The 17871-nt window shown below is 43.5% G+C and overlaps 1 protein-coding gene across 1 annotated transcript in view; it reads right to left on the bottom strand.

Moving 5' to 3' along the window:
- Nucleotides 1-17871, bottom strand: part of LOC146961001 (complement C1q-like protein 2) — a 75670-nt gene that overhangs the window by 45188 nt on the left and 12611 nt on the right. The gene's annotated exons all lie outside the window — the stretch shown is intronic.

Raw genomic sequence — 17871 nt, 5'->3', positions numbered from 1 at the left:
CGTCAAAGCGCTGAGCAGTACGAATGCGTGCAGAGGGGGGGGCACCGCTGTATTGGGGGACTCCTGAGTCCTCATAGAAAAGTGTTGGTGGCTGTTGGTAGCTGCTCACCACAGCTCCTGCGTTGACCGGAGCTGCGTATCCCTGGGTGCTACTGTATTGGTAGTCCCCAGGGTGCGGCTCAGGCAACGCAGTGGGCCCAAATTTCCTCCGATCTGCGGCAGTGGTGTAGTTTGGAGTGAATGGTTCCCATTGCTGGGAATCCTCCCACCGTCGTGTGTCTAGCGCGGTTTGCTTACCTGATCGGGTTGGCCTATATGGCTGGGGATCCTCCCACCGCCGTGTGTCCGGCGCGTTTTGCTTACTTGCTCGGGCTGGCTTATATGGTTCAAGGTCATATTCCTGAGTGCGGGTCCAATTGGATCTTTGACCATAAGCCGGAGTATCTGAGTCGTACCCAAGTGAGTACTCTGCCAGCCCCGCAGCAGATCTCTCGGGGGCGTAAGCTTGTGAGCTTATTGGAGGTCTCAGGGCTGGTTCTGGCACACGACTTACCTGTGTAATCTCGTCCTCCTTATCCTGGAGCTCCTGTTCCAGGCGGGATTTCTCACTTTGCCAGTAAGTGAGTTCTTCTCGGGCTTCTTTTGCCTGGCGGGCTGTCTCACTCTGCAACCGAGTGAGTTCATCTTGGGCTTCTTGTGCCTGGCGCTCTTTCTCACTTCGCAACCGAGTGAGTTCATCTTGGGCTCTTCGTGCCTGAATTTCAGCCTTGCGCTGATAGAGCAGGGCAATTTGCCCCAGAATGTCTGGGATGGAGCGCGATGGCTTCCCAGTGGGGTCATTAACATAGCTGACCAGCTCCTCGAGCTTTGCCTCGCACGTGTCGAGGCGGTAGGCACTCAGTGTCTCTCTGTCATTTAAGGAGAGACGGATGAGTCCTGCGACCGCATCCTGCAGGGCTGCGTCGCATGGACTTTGGGGAGCTTCTGCTCCTTGTGCACTGGGACCCTGGTTACTCATTGCGCACTGAGAATTTACACCTGTGGGTCGACTGTGTTGGCGAATTATGTTGTGGGCTGCTGCTGATGCACAGGTGAGAGTAAACCTGTGACTTACAAACCTATGGGTTTCTACTAATCGCTCACAATTACAACCCTTAAATGTTAGTGAGGTGGGTTGAGCACCTCAGCGAGCACTAGTCGTGTTACCGTGTTAATTTCCCTCACACTTGGATAACTTCTACTGTTAGCAAGCGGTAGTCACAAAGACAACATGCTACTACTTATCACACACTGTAACTGTTTACCAATTACCTCTGGCTTTACTTGGCAGTACTATAACACCTCCACTCTAATAGGTGGGCTCTGGAGAATGCTGTTCAAAGCAGATTCAACTGTACAGTTCAGTGTTGTTTGTGTACAAAATTTGTGACAAAAGAAGCTTTGCTGGTTTATCAGGGCCTCACACGGGGCGTCATTTATGTAGGGGATTTACATAAGGGTTTGGTAATTGACAATAATTATCAAACATTAATAATCAATAAGCAGGTTAACTAAGTATTAATTATCAAATTCAATAGAGAAACTAATAACATTACAACCTGATCTCACAGAAATGCGTGAAATGACCACGAACACCTAGTACCAGATTCCGTGCTCCTTACACGTAATGTGTTATATTACGTGAAAGAAGCACGGAAACAGTCTCCACTGAAAGCCAATGAGTCCAAATTCCGTGAGATGGCCACGCAAACCGTGTCGTGGTGGATGCACGCATTTTCAGCTTCAAAGACAACACCCCCAGTGCGTCAACAGCCTGACGAACGGTCACTGTCCCTCCTCGTCACATGCTTAGGTGCCCGTTTTTTTTTTTTTTTTTACTTTTCCTTAAAGCTTTATTGAACCTGATGCTGCTGTGCCTGACGTAGTTTACAGCAAGGACGTCCTTTCGGTTATCTATTTATTTATTTATTTAGTGATCATGGTGTTTGGTGCAGAATAATCAATCAATAAATAAATAAATTAGGTCGGAAGCTACGTCAGACCGGGGGGGGGGGGGGGGGGGGGTGGATTCTACAGGTGAAGACCACTTCCGCGTTCAAAAAGCTGCTCTGTTTAATCAATATTCTGAAGAAAGATCTGATTATTAGCCATAACGCTGTAACCATCCAAGGAAGACTGTGTAACAATATTATGTGCTTCTGCTGAGTCCAAAAGCCCTGTGTAATATCAACTTTATTTTAAGAAAACACGTTTTGTTTCCAATGTCATATCACGGAGAAGCACTACATTACCCATAATCCTCATATTTATCAGCGACGTGTCTGATTGGTTGAGCTTGCTGTTACCAGCAAATGAAAAAATAAAACAAATTGAGCTTATATTATTTTCTTAGTAACTAAAAGGTCTTAACATCTTTTTTGTTTTCAACATTGAATAAAAAAAACGGTGCTATATTGTTAAAATTCAACAATAAAGTGCATACAAGTTGGCTTCTTTCTTTTTTTCTTTTTTTTCATAATTTTCACCAGCATCTTTCTGGTCCACATCACATCACATTTAATGTAATTTAATTCAATGAGTGACATTTTATTTTTTATCTGAAAAACATTATTATGAATTCAAGGGTCAGATGTAACTGATTAGTGTTAAATTTAACCTTTTTGACCCTGTTTCCTTGAATAAATCACTAAGACTTTGATGCGGGAAGCTGAGATTTTGATTTGATTTTGTTCAGAGCACTAGGGACAAAGTTTCTGTAGAATTTCAGACCTGTCGGACGTCCAGAAGGGTCACAGCTGACCGTCCAGGCTCGTTTCTCGGCCTTCAAAGCCTAGATTTAGAAGCCTTTTGTCTAATAACGTTATACATCCTTGGGGTTATAAGGCTGAAAGTTTCATGTATTTGTCCGGGGGCCTAAGGCCACCCACCATGTGCAATTTCAAACCCGTGCGACCTTCACAAGTGTCAAAGGTCACTGATTTGTGACCTTTTTGACCCCGTTTCCTTGAATAAAACACCAAGACTTTGATGCGGGAAGCTGAGATTTTGATAGGTTGTCCAGAATGTCTAGTAGATTGTGTGTGCAAAGATTCAGAGCTCTGTGACATTCAGAAGGGTCACAAATAGCCAAAGAGCAATGCTGCTTTCTCTGACCTCTTATTAAAGGAGAAATGTTGCAATTCTTTAATAGCTTCCAGATGCTTTGGCCTATCAGGCTGAATTTTTAGCTAAAGGAGCTGGTGTACGATCAGGAAGTAGGGGAGCTGTGCATAAAGCCAATTGGTAAGTGTCAAAGGTCACAGGGGTCAAACATCAAAGTGAATCCAGCCATTCCTGCTTTTTCTCAACAAAACATACACGCTTTAAGTTATCATCATGAAATATAAATATGTTGTATATCAGAGAGTCCTCTATCAGAATATTTTGGTCCCGTTGCTCTAGGGGCCCCGGGGGGCCACTTGGCTTTCCCATGCTCCCACAGAGTTGGGCCTCGGGGTGATGGTTAAGGGCCTCACCATGAGTCCACAGGCCAAGTTTCAAGTGATTTGGTCGGTTTCTATGGAAACGGCGGCCTCAAGGATACAGAGGAATGCGGCTGTTTGAAGCCCCGCCTCTCGAAAAGTAATGGCTCAATCAGGACCAAACACACATCTACGCGTTCGTCTTGGGCCCCCGAACCATATATTACGAAATCAGAACTGTACGACTTTTGGAAATGTGTTTTGTCTATTTTGGCTTTTCTGACTAAGAGGGTCTCTCAAGCTTTAAGTCTGACAGACTCTGAGTCTGAAAAGCCGAAACAGACAAAACACATTTCCAAAAGTCGTACAGTTCTGATTTCGTAATATATGGTTCGGGGGCCCAAGACGAACGCGTAGATGTGTGTTCGGTCCTGATTGAGCCATTACTTTTCGAGAGGCGGGGCTTCAAACAGCCGCATTCCTCTGTATCCTTGAGGCCGCTGTTTCCATAGAAACCAACCAAATCACTTGAAACTTGGTCTGTGGACTCATGGTGAGGCCCTTATCCATCACCCCAAGGCCCAACTCTGTGGGAGCATGGGAAAGCCAAGTGGCCCCCCGGGGCCCCTAGAGCAACGGGACCAAAATATTCTGATAGAGGACTCTCTGATATACAACATATTTATATTTCATGATGATAACTTAAAGCGTGTATGTTTTGTTGAGAAAAAGCAGGAATGGCTGGATTCACTTTGATGTTTGACCCCTGTGACCTTTGACACTTACCAATTGGCTTTATGCACAGCTCCCCTACTTCCTGATCGTACACCAGCTCCTTTAGCTAAAAATTCAGCCTGATAGGCCAAAGCATCTGGAAGCTATTAAAGAATTGCAACATTTCTCCTTTAAAGGTGTACAGAAATGGCCGTTTGTCCTGTTTGTCGCGCCGAGTTGTCACGAGCTGCAACACGAGTTTACCCGAGTAAGGTAAACGAATTTGATTGGTCGTTATCGAGCGGGCGGGATATTCAAAGCTTGGGGCGAGCCCGAGCTCCGTGTGTGTGTGCGTGTGTCAGACGTTTGAATGACGGATTACGGATCCAATATCAGTGGCTAGTGAATCGTGTACAGGCTGACGTATAATCCGTGCGCCTGCATTATCCAATGCGAAAAAAAAAACTACACTAAAATACACACTTTCATCCCGGATTTACTCAAAAATAGAATTTTGCACAAAGTTTGGCCTACATCGTCTGATAGATGAGTTATTACACTAATTTTATGACCCAGAGTGGGCTTAAATTCAATTTTCTTTTCTGTACACCTTTAATAAGAGGTCAGAGAAAGCAGCATTGCTCTTTGGCTATTTGTGACCCTTCTGAATGTCACAGAGCTCTGAATCTTTGCACACACAATCTACTAGACATTCTGGACAACCTATCAAAATCTCAGCTTCCCGCATCAAAGTCTTGGTGTTTTATTCAAGGAAACGGGGTCAAAAAGGTCACAAATCAGTGACCTTTGACACTTGTGAAGGTCGCACGGGTTTGAAATTGCACATGGTGGATGGCCTTAGGCCCCTGGACAAATACATGAAACTTTCAGCCTTATAACCCCAAGGATGTATAACGTTATTAGACAAAAGGCTTCTAAATCTAGGCTTTGAAGGCCGAGAAACGAGCCTGGACGGTCAGCTGTGACCCTTCTGGACGTCCGACAGGTCTGAAATTCTACAGAAACTTTGTCCCTAGTGCTCTGAACAAAATCAAATCAAAATCTCAGCTTCCCGCATCAAAGTCTTAGTGATTTATTCAAGGAAACAGGGTCAAAAAGGTTAAATTTAACACTAATCAGTTACCTCTGACCCTTGAATTCATAATAATGTTTTTCAGATAAAAAATAAAATGTCACTCATTGAATTAAATTACATTAAATGTGATGTGATGTGGACCAGAAAGATGCTGGTGAAAATTATGAAAAAAAAGAAAAAAAGAAAGAAGTCAAGCCAACTTGTTGAATTTTAACAATATAGCACCGTTTTTTTTATTCAATGTAGAAAACAAAAAAGATGTTAAGACCTTTTAGTTACTAAGAAAATAATATAAGCTCAATTTGTTTTATTTTTTCATTTGCTGGTAACAGCAAGCTCAACCAATCAGACACGTCGCTGATAAATATGAGGATTATGGGTAATGTAGTGCTTCTCCGTGATATGACATTGGAAACAAAACGTGTTTTCTTAAAATAAAGTTGATATTACACAGGGCTTTTGGACTCAGCAGAAGCACATAATATTGTTACACAGTCTTCCTTGGATGGTTACAGCGTTGTGGCTAATAATCAGATCTTTCTTCAGAATATTGATTAAACAGAGCAGCTTTTTGAACGCGGAAGTGGTCTTCACCTGTAGAATCCACCCCCCCCCCCCCCCCCCCCGGTCTGACGTAGCTTCCGACCTAATTTATTTATTTATTGATTGATTATTCTGCACCAAACACCATGATCACTAAATAAATAAATAAATAGATAACCGAAAGGACGTCCTTGCTGTAAACTACGTCAGACACAGCAGCATCAGGTTCAATAAAGCTTTAAGGAAAAGTAAAAAAAAAACAAAACAAAAAAAACGGGCACCTAAGCATGTGACGAGGAGGGACAGTGACCGTTCGTCAGGCTGTTGACGCACTGGGGGTGTTGTCTTTGAAGCTGAAAATGCGTGCATCCACCACGACACGGTTTGCGTGGCCATCTCACGGAATTTGGACTCATTGGCTTTCAGTGGAGACTGTTTCCGTGCTTCTTTCACGTAATATAACACATTACGTGTAAGGAGCACGGAATCTGGTACTAGGTGTTCGTGGTCATTTCACGCATTTCTGTGAGATCAGGTTGTAACATTAGGATTAACGGTATTAGCTAATAATTACTAGAAGGAAGAATAGTTATGTTATTAATTAAAGTGAATTAATTAATAATATAACTGCGGGGCACCACCCTGAAATCAGGGATCAATGACCAAACAATTAGTCTCGATTATAGAATTCTCTTATGGAGTAGAAAAATCAATTAAATATGAAGGCGTGAAGTCGAGCACAAACCCTGATAACCAGCTTTAGCGTCACAATAGAATGCACACAAACAACGACGGAACAACTACTTTAGTTCAAGGGTATTTATTAAAAGAAAATCATAGATAGTACACACCAAAGTCACAGGAATTCAGATCAATAAACAGTCCAGACATACACTCTAAGTAACTTAGAATGAGCATATGGTGGGTGTATGTGTGTGTATGTGTATGTGTGTGTGTGTGTGTGTGTGGGTGTGTGTGTGTGTGTGTGTAGGCTATGCGTATGTATAGGCTTATGCGTATGTGTAGGCTATGGGCGTGTGTGTGTGTGTGTGTGTGTGTGTGGTATAGCCTAAGAGGGACACACTCAAGTTATAGGAATTCAGGGGAATACACAATCCAGCAGATATACACTTTCAATGGCTTAGGAGGCGCATATGGTAGGTGTATGGATGTGTGTGTGTAGGCTATGCGTGTGTGTAGGCTAGGTGTGTGTGTGTGTGTGTGTGTGTGTGTGTGTGTGTGAGTGCGGTCTAGGTGTGTGTGTGTGTGTGTGTGTGTATATGTATGTGGGCGTGTAGGTGTGTGTGTGTGTGTGTGGCCTAAGAGGAAGAGGGGGAGGCGTCGAGTGACGTCGGATGGCGTCGCGAGTGGCGCGCTCGTTTGAGTGAGACAATGGACACGGTGTGGCTGTCCCCACGTGTTTCTCAGGTATATACACAATGGCTGCAGCCACGCCGCCCACACAAATCACTCTAATACGAACCCTCGTGTCGAAACGCTCGTGTTTATGGCGGGGTCCCTAAAGGAGGCCCGCTGTGTTAGGTAGGTGGGTATCTGTGTGTGGGTGTGTGTGTGTGTGTATGTGTGTGGTATATCTGCGTACGTGCGCGTGTGTGTAAGTTAGTAGGGAGAGAGAAAGGAGAGAGAGAGAGAGAGAGAAAGGATAACGACGGCAAAAGTAGACCGATTGGTCACGTTAGTCTAAGATGAACTCAATCCCACATGCAGCACTACAGTGAAGGCAACAGAACTAACGCCCAGGTGTCCTCACTGATTCTCTGGCGCTGATATGGAGAGTTGTGTTCATACGTGACTAACTGTCTAGTTACAATAACAAATAAGCATACAGCAAAATCAACATAATCAACATAACCGGACGCGGCGGTCCTCAAAGATATGCAACACAAATTCACGCTAGTTCTAGTCTCTGCCCAGACAAAAGCTCTCTTACTTTGGATAGAAGCGTGCTTGCCGACGCGATAGATCCGTCGATCTGATGGCGTGCGGCGCGGCTGTAGCGTCCTACAGCGGAACAAACGAGTCGTCCTCTGGAAGGGTGGCAGAGAGGAGGACCGGTGGAGTTAACTCTGGACGGCGGAGTCCGACGTCGTCTCGTGAAGAAAGGCGGCTCTCACGACTGCGGCAGAGGTGGGGAAGAGGGAGCGGCGATTGCTCGGAGGTCTTCCCCAGGATCCAGGTGGTTCAGAAGAAACTTGGGGCAGTATGCTCGTCCAGCAAGCTAACGGCGGCCCAGGTCTTGAGTTCAAACGTTTGATGTGCTCCCTTTAGAGTAACTAGTTGCGCGAAGCTGGAGCTCCTTGCGGTACTTCGTTACACGGGAAAAAGCCTGGAGCGGCGCGTCGCCGCAGCACTTAAGCCTTCGGTGACGTCACAGGGGTTTCCGGGGCTTCCGCCAGGTACTGACCAATGGGAGGCCAGAGTTTGAACGTCTGGCTGGAATCACACCTAGATGTGATTTAACGGCCGTTGTCTGCTGTCGCGCATTCCTTGTCCCCTGCTGGTTTTATGGTCCTTTGTTTGAGAACATGTGGGTGAGGTCCCAACACATTTGTATGGTGATCACTGCTTGCACTATTTGCTAACTCTGTAACAGCGTTCAGCTGCTTTCAGCAGTCACACCATTTCCATTCTTGGAAATGCTTTTTCTAGTTTTTATTATTTTTCATCTTCCGGACGATTTTCGATTCGCTACTAGTCCTGCAACTCGAAGAGTTGCAGGACAAATTATATATCAAAACGTGCCGGGGTGCTATTACTTTTCTCAACAGTTTACGAATTTAAACTGCGCAAAAAATTTGCATGTAAGTCAATGGGACGGGCGAAAAAAAAAGAGCGAAAAAGACCAATCATTGGAGTTTAACAAACGTCTACTGCTCAGGCATACTTTCACCTAGAGACTCCATTTAAACTTTAAACAGTAGACACAAGTCTTGTGTATTGTCGTATTACTCCACGTTTTGATAGGTCATATAGTTTTTGATCAATCCCTGATCAATGACCATGATCATTTTTGGAGAAATTATGAGTTTATAATGGGTGTGTATTGCATGGAATGTTCGTGTCAGAGTGCGTGACATCATCGGTTAGAGTGGGAGAGAGTGAAGAAACATTCTGTATTTTTTCTGGATAAATTGCCACCACGGCCACAATTTACACTCTACAGACATAATTTTTTCAGAATTTGTAAGACAAACTTGTTATCTCTCATGTCATGTGCTCAAAATATCAGAGAGACTTACAGAACTTACAGAATCAGCCTCTGAGTGCGGCCACGTCTGTCCCTGCTCCTCATTGAGTCCAATACAAATATTTTCTGAGAGGAGCAGAACGGCCTGATGTTTTAAAACTGCCAGCGTCGCCAAAATATTTACTGTAGAAACACCAAATCGTACCGAAATTTTCAGTAAGTCCTTAGAGCAACGTTGATCTGTGTTTTGTTCTGATAGGAGTTACCGTTTTGTCATGCTAAGCCTAATTGTGAGGCCGGTTTAGAGGCAGAAAATGGCTGTTTTTCTCCACGTTTCTGTCTGTCTCAGCCTGCGGGGGCCCCTATCGCCGTGGTAACCTCTTTGATCCTCAGGCCAGAGCTCGTTAACTTCATAAACAATCCACCTGGCGCTCGTTTAAATGTTTATAAACACAGACACAGCTAAATCAGACTGACACAGGATGCAGCTATTAACTAACTATGTGACAAGTCAGTCACACACACACACACAGACTCTAGAGCCAGCTTCATGTGATTACAGTCACACACACACACACACACACACACACACACACACACACACACACACACACACACACACACACACACACACAGTTAACTTAGTGGTTACAGCTCCTCCATATCAGTGCTTATAGAAAGATGATCATGTGTCTGTCTGATCAGCTCTGTCTTGACCTTAAGATCGTGGGTTTGATTCCCATGTTGACAGAGATGGCACAACCCGCAGTAGCTCCCGTGGCCCATTCAAAATTTCCCGAGAGGAAATTTTCTAGTTTATCTTATCATTACTTTTCCTTTCTTTTTCTCTCTCTTTTGCTTTTTTTCGCTTTCCTTTTTTCTTTTCTTCTAGGGTAATTCTTTTGTTTTTAAAAAGGTAACGATGGGTGGGGGGTGGGGGGGCACACTGTATTACTGAAATGACATTAGACGACCTATTAGTAGTAGTAGTAGTAGCCTAGTCGTAGTAGGCTAGTAGTATTAGGAGTGGACAAATAACAATATTACTTGCGATTGAACATTGTTAAGGAAATTTGAGAAAAATATGTTAATGTGTGCTGACCATCCAGTATTTATTTGGGTAGACTGATGCAATGTCCACAGCTGTGGGCAAATGGCCTGATTCTCATTCATTTATCTTATTTAAACAGGCGATATCATGTTTATGCAACTGGTCAGTGGCTGTACTGAATTTGTGTTAGGTATGTACGTTTTTTTGTTGTCGTTTTGTTTTGTTTTTCTGTTCAGAGAAAGGGACAAGTTAGAAATGCCAAAATGTCATGAGAACGTGTCTGTTAAATTGCATCCTAAATATCAGTAATGATATCATAAAATCCTCATTTCTTTATTATTTATGTGAAATCAACCCAGTAAAACAACTTTTCACTTGTTTTTTTTTTTAAATATTCACAGTAAAGGGCTCAAGATCATGCAAGTGTCTTTCCCATCATGTGTAATTCATTCAATTATTATTGATCTGCCTCAAACCCAAAGCAACAAAAACTCTTAACAATTTAAGAACACAAGTTAGAAGTTGAGTGTGTCAGTGAGAAGTTTGTACCAGAGGATGGCGCCATGGAGCTGTAACCTACAGTCTGGAGAGCAGCACTGAGCCATGGAGGAAACTGTAATAATGGCTGTTACTTAAGTTAAGACCAAGGATTCAGGAGTTTAAAATAGAAATCCTCCACTACATTCAAACATTACATGGTATGAAAGATGGAAAAGCTATAAAAACATTAGACAACTAAACCTCTGATTAGACTATGTGAAAAGATAACCCCTATTTTCAATTCAAGTGTCCCATCGTCCACAAATAAAATTACAGTAAAAAAAATAAATAATAATAATAATAATAACAACAATAATAATAATAATAATAATAATAATAATAATAATAATAATAATAATAATACTTATTGTAAAATGTGTATTTGTTAAGATAATCTTTTTTCAGAAATATTTGGTATTTCTGAAAAATACAACAGTATCACTGTATCACACATAGTAACTCTGTGGTGTCCTAGTAGTTGAGGGTTGTGTGAGACAGAGCCTGTATTTATACACACACTAATGCTCAGTGTTGATTAAGTTTTTAGAATATTGCAGTTAATACATGTTTTATAGTTTCTGATAATAAAGGACAGTACAGGAAGCCATTAAGTATGAATGTGATTTAATGGACACCTTTATATTGCAAAATAATCCTTGTGATTGACTAATACACATTACTTTTCATTGTAGTGAAGTTAACTGTCAAATGTTGATGAATCATTGACATGGTTTGTTTAAGGCCTTTCTTGAAGGTGTCAAAGTAGCCGACTTAAAATCACAGACGATACAGCAGGAAACCACTGAAGCTGTTCCGGTAGTCTTTAAAATCATAAAGCACAAAGTTTGGGGCGAGGCTCATATAGACCACACTTCCCTTTTCCATCTGGAGAATTAATGCATTGGCAAGTGAAGCAGGGCTACCATACTCAAAATTACCCAGGACTTTCTGATTGTTATGGTATAAGTAGACTCCCACCCATTTGCTACTTTCGGTTTCGGTGTAGGCAGTAAATCTGATGTAGTAGACTCCTTTAACTGGTGCAGTGAAGATACCTGGAACAGTAAAGAAGCAGAGATCTCATCATCACTGTCCAATACTCAACATTGTCAGCTTATGTTATGAAGCATGTGGTGATGTATACACTACCTGTATATTGGTTATAAGCCTCACCAACATTGGTGAGTACTTTTCCGTAGACAAGTGTTTTTTCAGTATTGTATGGTCCAATTGTCCCTGAGACATCTAAACCAGCAGTGAATGCGTACTTGACATTTTCTGTAAACACAACATGGAAACAAGATTAAAAGATTGAAACAATACGTTTCATGTCCACAATTCTTTATTGATTAATTCATTTCTTCTTTCAGCAGGATTGTCTGTAAAATATGTAAAAATATGTATTAGTATGGTCTTCAGTCCTTGGACTCCACTACATGTACTTCTGTTTTGTTTTGTTTTTCAATATTCCTGCAAATGTCTAGTGTTTAATGAATTGCTTTTCTTAGATTTTTATATACTAAAAATGGGAATTTTATGACTTACCATTAGTCAGTTCCTCCACTTTTGTCTTCTGGAGCTGCAGTTCCGTTTTCGTTGCTTCCAGCTCTGCTGTAGTTGCTGTCACCTTGTTTTCAGTTGTTGTCAGTCTGAGGCTGATCTCTGAAATATCATATGAAGTTCTTTGAAATAACACTGTTGAAATGACTTTTTCATTTATAACACTTTTCTGGCTGGTGGTTATTGTGTGTTCCTATTGATTTGACTAAAATCCAACAGTCCTCTGTTGCAGGACTAAGATAAGATAAGGATAAGAACAATCATGAGAGTTAAAACTGAACTCACAAAGGCAAAACCAACCTTTTCATAAGGAAGCCTAACAACGTGACCAAGAGTTGAGAAACAAATGGGATGATAAATAATTGTATTTAGTGTATTTTACAGCTGGTTTAAGACTCTGGTCAAAACTGACACCAACAAAACAGATGGTAGCAGAAAGCTGACACAAGACAAAGGTTAAAATATGGAATTTCTGGAATCTAAACAACTAAAGTGCCTAAAACTTTGGCAAAATACTGTACCTGATTTCTCCTTCTCAAGAACGGCCACTTTATCTTTCTGGGTTTGAAGTTCAGCCTTCAGTTCGTCTCTCAGAGCTCTGAGCTCAGCCCAGATATCAACACTAACATTGTCAGCTCCTTCACTTTCTGCCTGAGCCCATGTCCCAGACAGACAGAGGAGCAACACCACCAGCACAGGACCCCCCATTGGAAAACTTCTAGAAACCCCTGCTAGGAAAATCAACTCAACAAGATTTAGTGTGGATGTAGCTACTCCCACTGATCACAGGAGCACAAACTCTGAAAGAAGGTGGCTGCTACTGACCATCCAGTATTTATGAAGGTAGACTGATGCAATGTCCACAGCTGTGGGCAAATGGCCTGATTTTCATAGTATCATTATTTATCTTATTTGAACAGGTGATATCATGTTTATGGAGCTGGTCAGTGGCTGGACATTGACCACTGACGCACTCTAATGCTCAATGTTAATGACCTTTTTTTTGCTAGGGTAACAATGGGTGGGGGGTGGGGGCCACACTGTATTACTGAAATGACATTAGGCTACCTATTATTATTATTAATAGTAGTAGTTGTAGTAGTAGTAGGCTAGTAGTATTAGGAATGGACAAATAACAATATTACTTGCGATTGAACATTGTTAAGGAAATTTGAGAAAAATATGTTAATGTGTGCTGACCATCCAGTATTTGTTAGGGTAGACTGATGCAATGTCCACAGCTGTGGGCAAATGGCCTGATTCTCATTCATTTATCTTATTTAAACAGGCGATATCATGTTTATGCAACTGGTCAGTGGCTGTACTGAATTTGTGTTAGGTATAAGTTTTTTTTTGTTGTTGTTTTGTTTTGTTTTTCTGCTCAGAGAAAGGGACAAGTTAGAAATGCCAAAATGTCATGAGAACCTGTCTGTTAAATTGCATCCTAAATATCAGTAATGACATCATAAAATCCTCATTTCTGTATTATTTATGTGAAATCAACCCAGTAAAACAACTTTTCACTTGTTTTTTTTTTTTTTAATGTTCACAGTAAAGGGCTCAAGATCATGCAAGTGTCTTTCCCATCATTCATTCAGTTATTATTGATCTGCCTCAAACCCAAAGCAACAAAAACTCTTAACAATTTAATAACACAAGTTAGAAGTTGAGTGTGTCAGTGAGAAGTTTGTACCAGAGGATGGCGCCATGGAGCTGTAACCTACAGTCTGGAGAGCAGCACTGAGCCATGGAGGAAACTGTAATAATGGCTGTGACTTAAGTTAAGACCAAGGATTCAGGAGTTTAAAATAGAAATCCTCCACTACATTCAAACATTACATGGTATGAAAGATGGAAAAGCTATAAAAACATTAGACATCTAAACCTCTGATTAGACTATGTGAAAAGATAACCCCTATTTTCAATTCAAGTGTCCCATGGTCCACAAATAAAATTACAGTAAAAAAAATAAAATAATAATACTTATTGTAAAATGTGTATTTGTTAAAGAGATATTCGGGTGTAAATTTAACCCATGGTCCAACTCACCGTGACACCAAGTTAGACCATCTGCTAACCGCTAGCTTCTCTAGTTGTAGCAACTTTAGCAATGACAGCACCATAACAAACAGTCAAAAAGCCACTCATAGCCACAAATAATGCTCAGAACAGCATCAAACGTCATCAACAGTACAAACAGGGTCCCAGCACATAATACGAGGCATCAAACATCTGGTAGCTTAGCCTGGTTTCTATTGAAAAGAGACCAAAACAACTCACCCACTCTCCTCCAGTTAGCATCCAGGCACAGGCAGTGACCACTTGATTCCCCCAGGTCCAGCACATAACTTAGCCTCCACCGCAGCTGCCCCTCTTTCACTTTTCTCCTCCATTTCTTTCAGCTTGTCTTCAGTAAACTCAGCCTCAAACTGATAGTGGCGCCCATCGAAATAAAACCAGTCGTCGTTGTTCTCAAACTCCATAAACTCAGCCGTGTTGTCCCTTCTGTGATGTCTGCTCATCCTGCTTCACTATGTTACCGGGCAACGAACGTCGTCCTGATCTCGCGCGTGACGTCGCATCTAATCTCGCGCTTGTTTACGTGATTTTCTCCCGCAAATATCTAAAGTTATAAATGCCCAACTCTGTTCATTTCCCTGTGAACACTCGATAATAACTATTATAAACTGATAGGCAAGATACATGGACATTTTGGCTGCATTGTATGGAGTAATACCAAGGGGGCAGTTGTCGGTCTGAGAAGTGAAGCTCACTTCCGCGTTCAAAAAGCTGCAATCCCCTCGGCTGTCGCTGGGGGCTGGCTCCAGAAGGGAGCAACTCCAATTGAGCCCCATGTTAAAATAGCCGATTTTACAGCTTTAAAAAACATATTTACAGCCTGGTACATTTCATTTTTTTGGTCTCAACCGATAGTTTCTACCCCCGCACACACTCTGAGGGGGGTGAATTTTTTTTAAACTCTACCGTTTTACTGTTATTAGGTTAAAAGTTCTGGCCAATTAGGGCGCAGAACCGTTGAGTGACAGGTCCAGCGACCGCTGCTACGAGGCCAGTGGGCGGGCTCTCGGCCGGCCAACGGCCGCACCGCTCCAAATATGGCAAGTAGAATCCAACATGGCGCGGTTCAAACCCCCGTAGTAGCGGCACAAAACAGACTCCCCCAAACCAATGGGTGACGTCACGGACGCTACGTCCATTCTTTTTACAGTCTATGAGTAATACACATTTTCATGAGCTGCGGTAATCGGCTACACTCTGACGACCTGTAACCATGGCAGCCAGTAACCATAGATACTGTTCAGTATACATCTATGGGCAGTAACAAGCAGACATCACAGAAGGGCTGAGTTTATGCAGTTTGAGAACAACAACGACTGGTTTTATTTCGATGGGCGCCACTATCAGTTGAGTTTACTGAAGACGAGCTGAAAGAAATGGAGGAGAAAAGTGAAAGAGGGAGAGAGCCGGTGGAGGCTATGTGCTGGACCTGGGGGAATCAAGTGGTCAGTGTGGTCACTGCCTGTGCCTGGACGCTAACTGGAGGAGAGTGGGTGAGTTGTTTTGGTCTCTTTTCAATAGAAACCAGGCTAAGCTAACAGATGTTTGATGCCTCGTATTATGTGCTGGGACCCTGTTTGTACTGTTGATGACGTTTGGTGCTGTTCTGAGCATTATTTGTGGCTATAAGTGTCTTTTTGACTGCGCTGTTTGCCAAAGTTGCTACAACTAGAGAAGCTATACAGTTAGCATACTTCATCTCTCGAGGGGGCGCGGTCTACTCGGTGTTATGGTGCGTTGGACCATGGCTTAAACTGACGCGCCGGAGTATCCATAAGATAGTCTTTTTTCAGAAATATCACTTGTTACGGCCCCAGCCTATGGCTGTGTCCTGTCTGTGTGTGTTTGCGTGGGTGTGTCTGCTGTGTGGGTGTGTTTACAGGCTGCTGATTGCGGACCGGCTGGAAGCGTCTGTGCATGGTTCCCTGATTGGCTGGCTGATATAAACCCCTGCCGTGGGCTGCCTCACTCTCTAACTCATCCCGAGACCTTCAACCTGCTGCACCTCTTTTGTAATGTTCTGCACCTGACAACATGCACCACACATACTGCATACCACTCAAACACCTGCACACACCACTGACGCTCACTCCCACACCCCATCGCACATTTCCTTTGTTGTCAACTCAATAAATTACATTGTATTTTGATCCATCGCGCTGCCTTGCCCTTTGTGTTGTTGCGGCCTCAGAGCCGGGCGTAACAAGTTGGGAGCTCGTCCGTCCTTTTGAACCTGCTGGGCGTCTAGTGGATTGGTTGCCTGGTGGGTATGTATTTCGCCAGGGACGTCTGTGTGAGCGCAGCAGTTGGATACTGCTGTGTGGGTAATTGGCGGCGCGTGGCGTTGGTGCGATATGGTTAGTAGTTCTTGAGTGACGTCAGATAGGGGTTCCCTGTTCCCTGAGGGGGATTCCCGAGGTGAGGCGTGACGTATTTGTCCATATATGGTGTTGGTTGTGTTGCCGCGCATGCGGTGTGTGCGTCGGGAGCAGGTGTGTTTGTTCGTCAGCTGATTCATTCATTCATGCGTGCGAGATGGGTCATGGTGGAAGCGGAGAAAGGTGAGTGTTGGACAAGGTGTGTGTGCATTGTTTTGTCGGAGTTTTTCCTGGTAGGTATAGCGGCGTCTCCCCTTTGGGATTCGTCGTGGGGGGTTGTTAGTGTTGGGGTACGGTGGTTGAGAGCTTCCCTTTCCCTTTTCCCTTAATTTGCTCGGGAGCACTGCTCGTGGTTACGGGGCGGTGGCCAGTTTACTGGGTGCTGCTTGCGTGCCAGCGGGCGCTAGGTGCATAAATACCCGCCGCTACGCCCCATGAAGACTAGGGGGGAGTTAGGTAGTAAGAGTCTGGTTAGGCAGATAGCTAGCGGAGGAACTCCGACTTGAGGCTGAAGGCCGTGAAGCGCACAGGTGAGTCCGACACTTAATTTTTTCTCCGTGTGTTTTTTTTTTCCCTCTCGATGGATGAGTTGGTGAAGGCGTTTGTAGCGAGGCCGTCTGAGCAGTTGCTGGACGAGTGCTCAAGGGAGCAGTTGGTTAAATTGGCTGACTTTTACAAGGTCGATGTTGGGGACAGACGCGTAAAAGAGGGCGTTCGGGCCAATTTAAAGGTGGAGTTGTGTAAAATGGGGATTTTGGACGCAGGGAAGGGAGCCAGTGCTTCTGTGTGTGAGGACTCGTTTCCGCTTGTGGCTGGTCCTGGTGTTGGTCCTGCGTTGTCTTTCGAGCAGCAGAAGGAGTTGCTGGAGCTGCGTCTGAAGTTAGAGGCAGAGAAAGCAGACAGGGAATTGTCTGTGGAGAAGATGAAGCAGGAGACTGAGTTTGCGAAGCTGAAGCTGCAGAGGCAGCAGCTGCAGTTGGTTCGTGATGTGTTACCTGGTGGATCCTCTGTGTTTGGGGGGAGTCCGGTAAGGACTGGTACAGGTAATGATTTGAGTGATTTGAAACTTGTGCCTAAATTTAATGAACGTGATCCGGAGACGTTTTTTCTCATGTTTGAGCGTCTGGGGGATGCACGGGGGTGGTCTGAGGCCACGCGCACGTTGTTGTTGCAGTGTGTGATAACCGGCAGGGCCCAGGAGGCGTATTCGTCCTTGAGTAGCATTGAGTGTGGGAGCTACG

Source organism: Trachurus japonicus, unplaced genomic scaffold (genome assembly GCF_045865225.1).
Source record: "Trachurus japonicus isolate A0001 unplaced genomic scaffold, Traja_1.0 AP029687.1".
NCBI lineage: Eukaryota > Metazoa > Chordata > Actinopteri > Carangiformes > Carangidae > Trachurus > Trachurus japonicus.
This window is presented reverse-complemented; position numbering and strand designations above follow the sequence as displayed.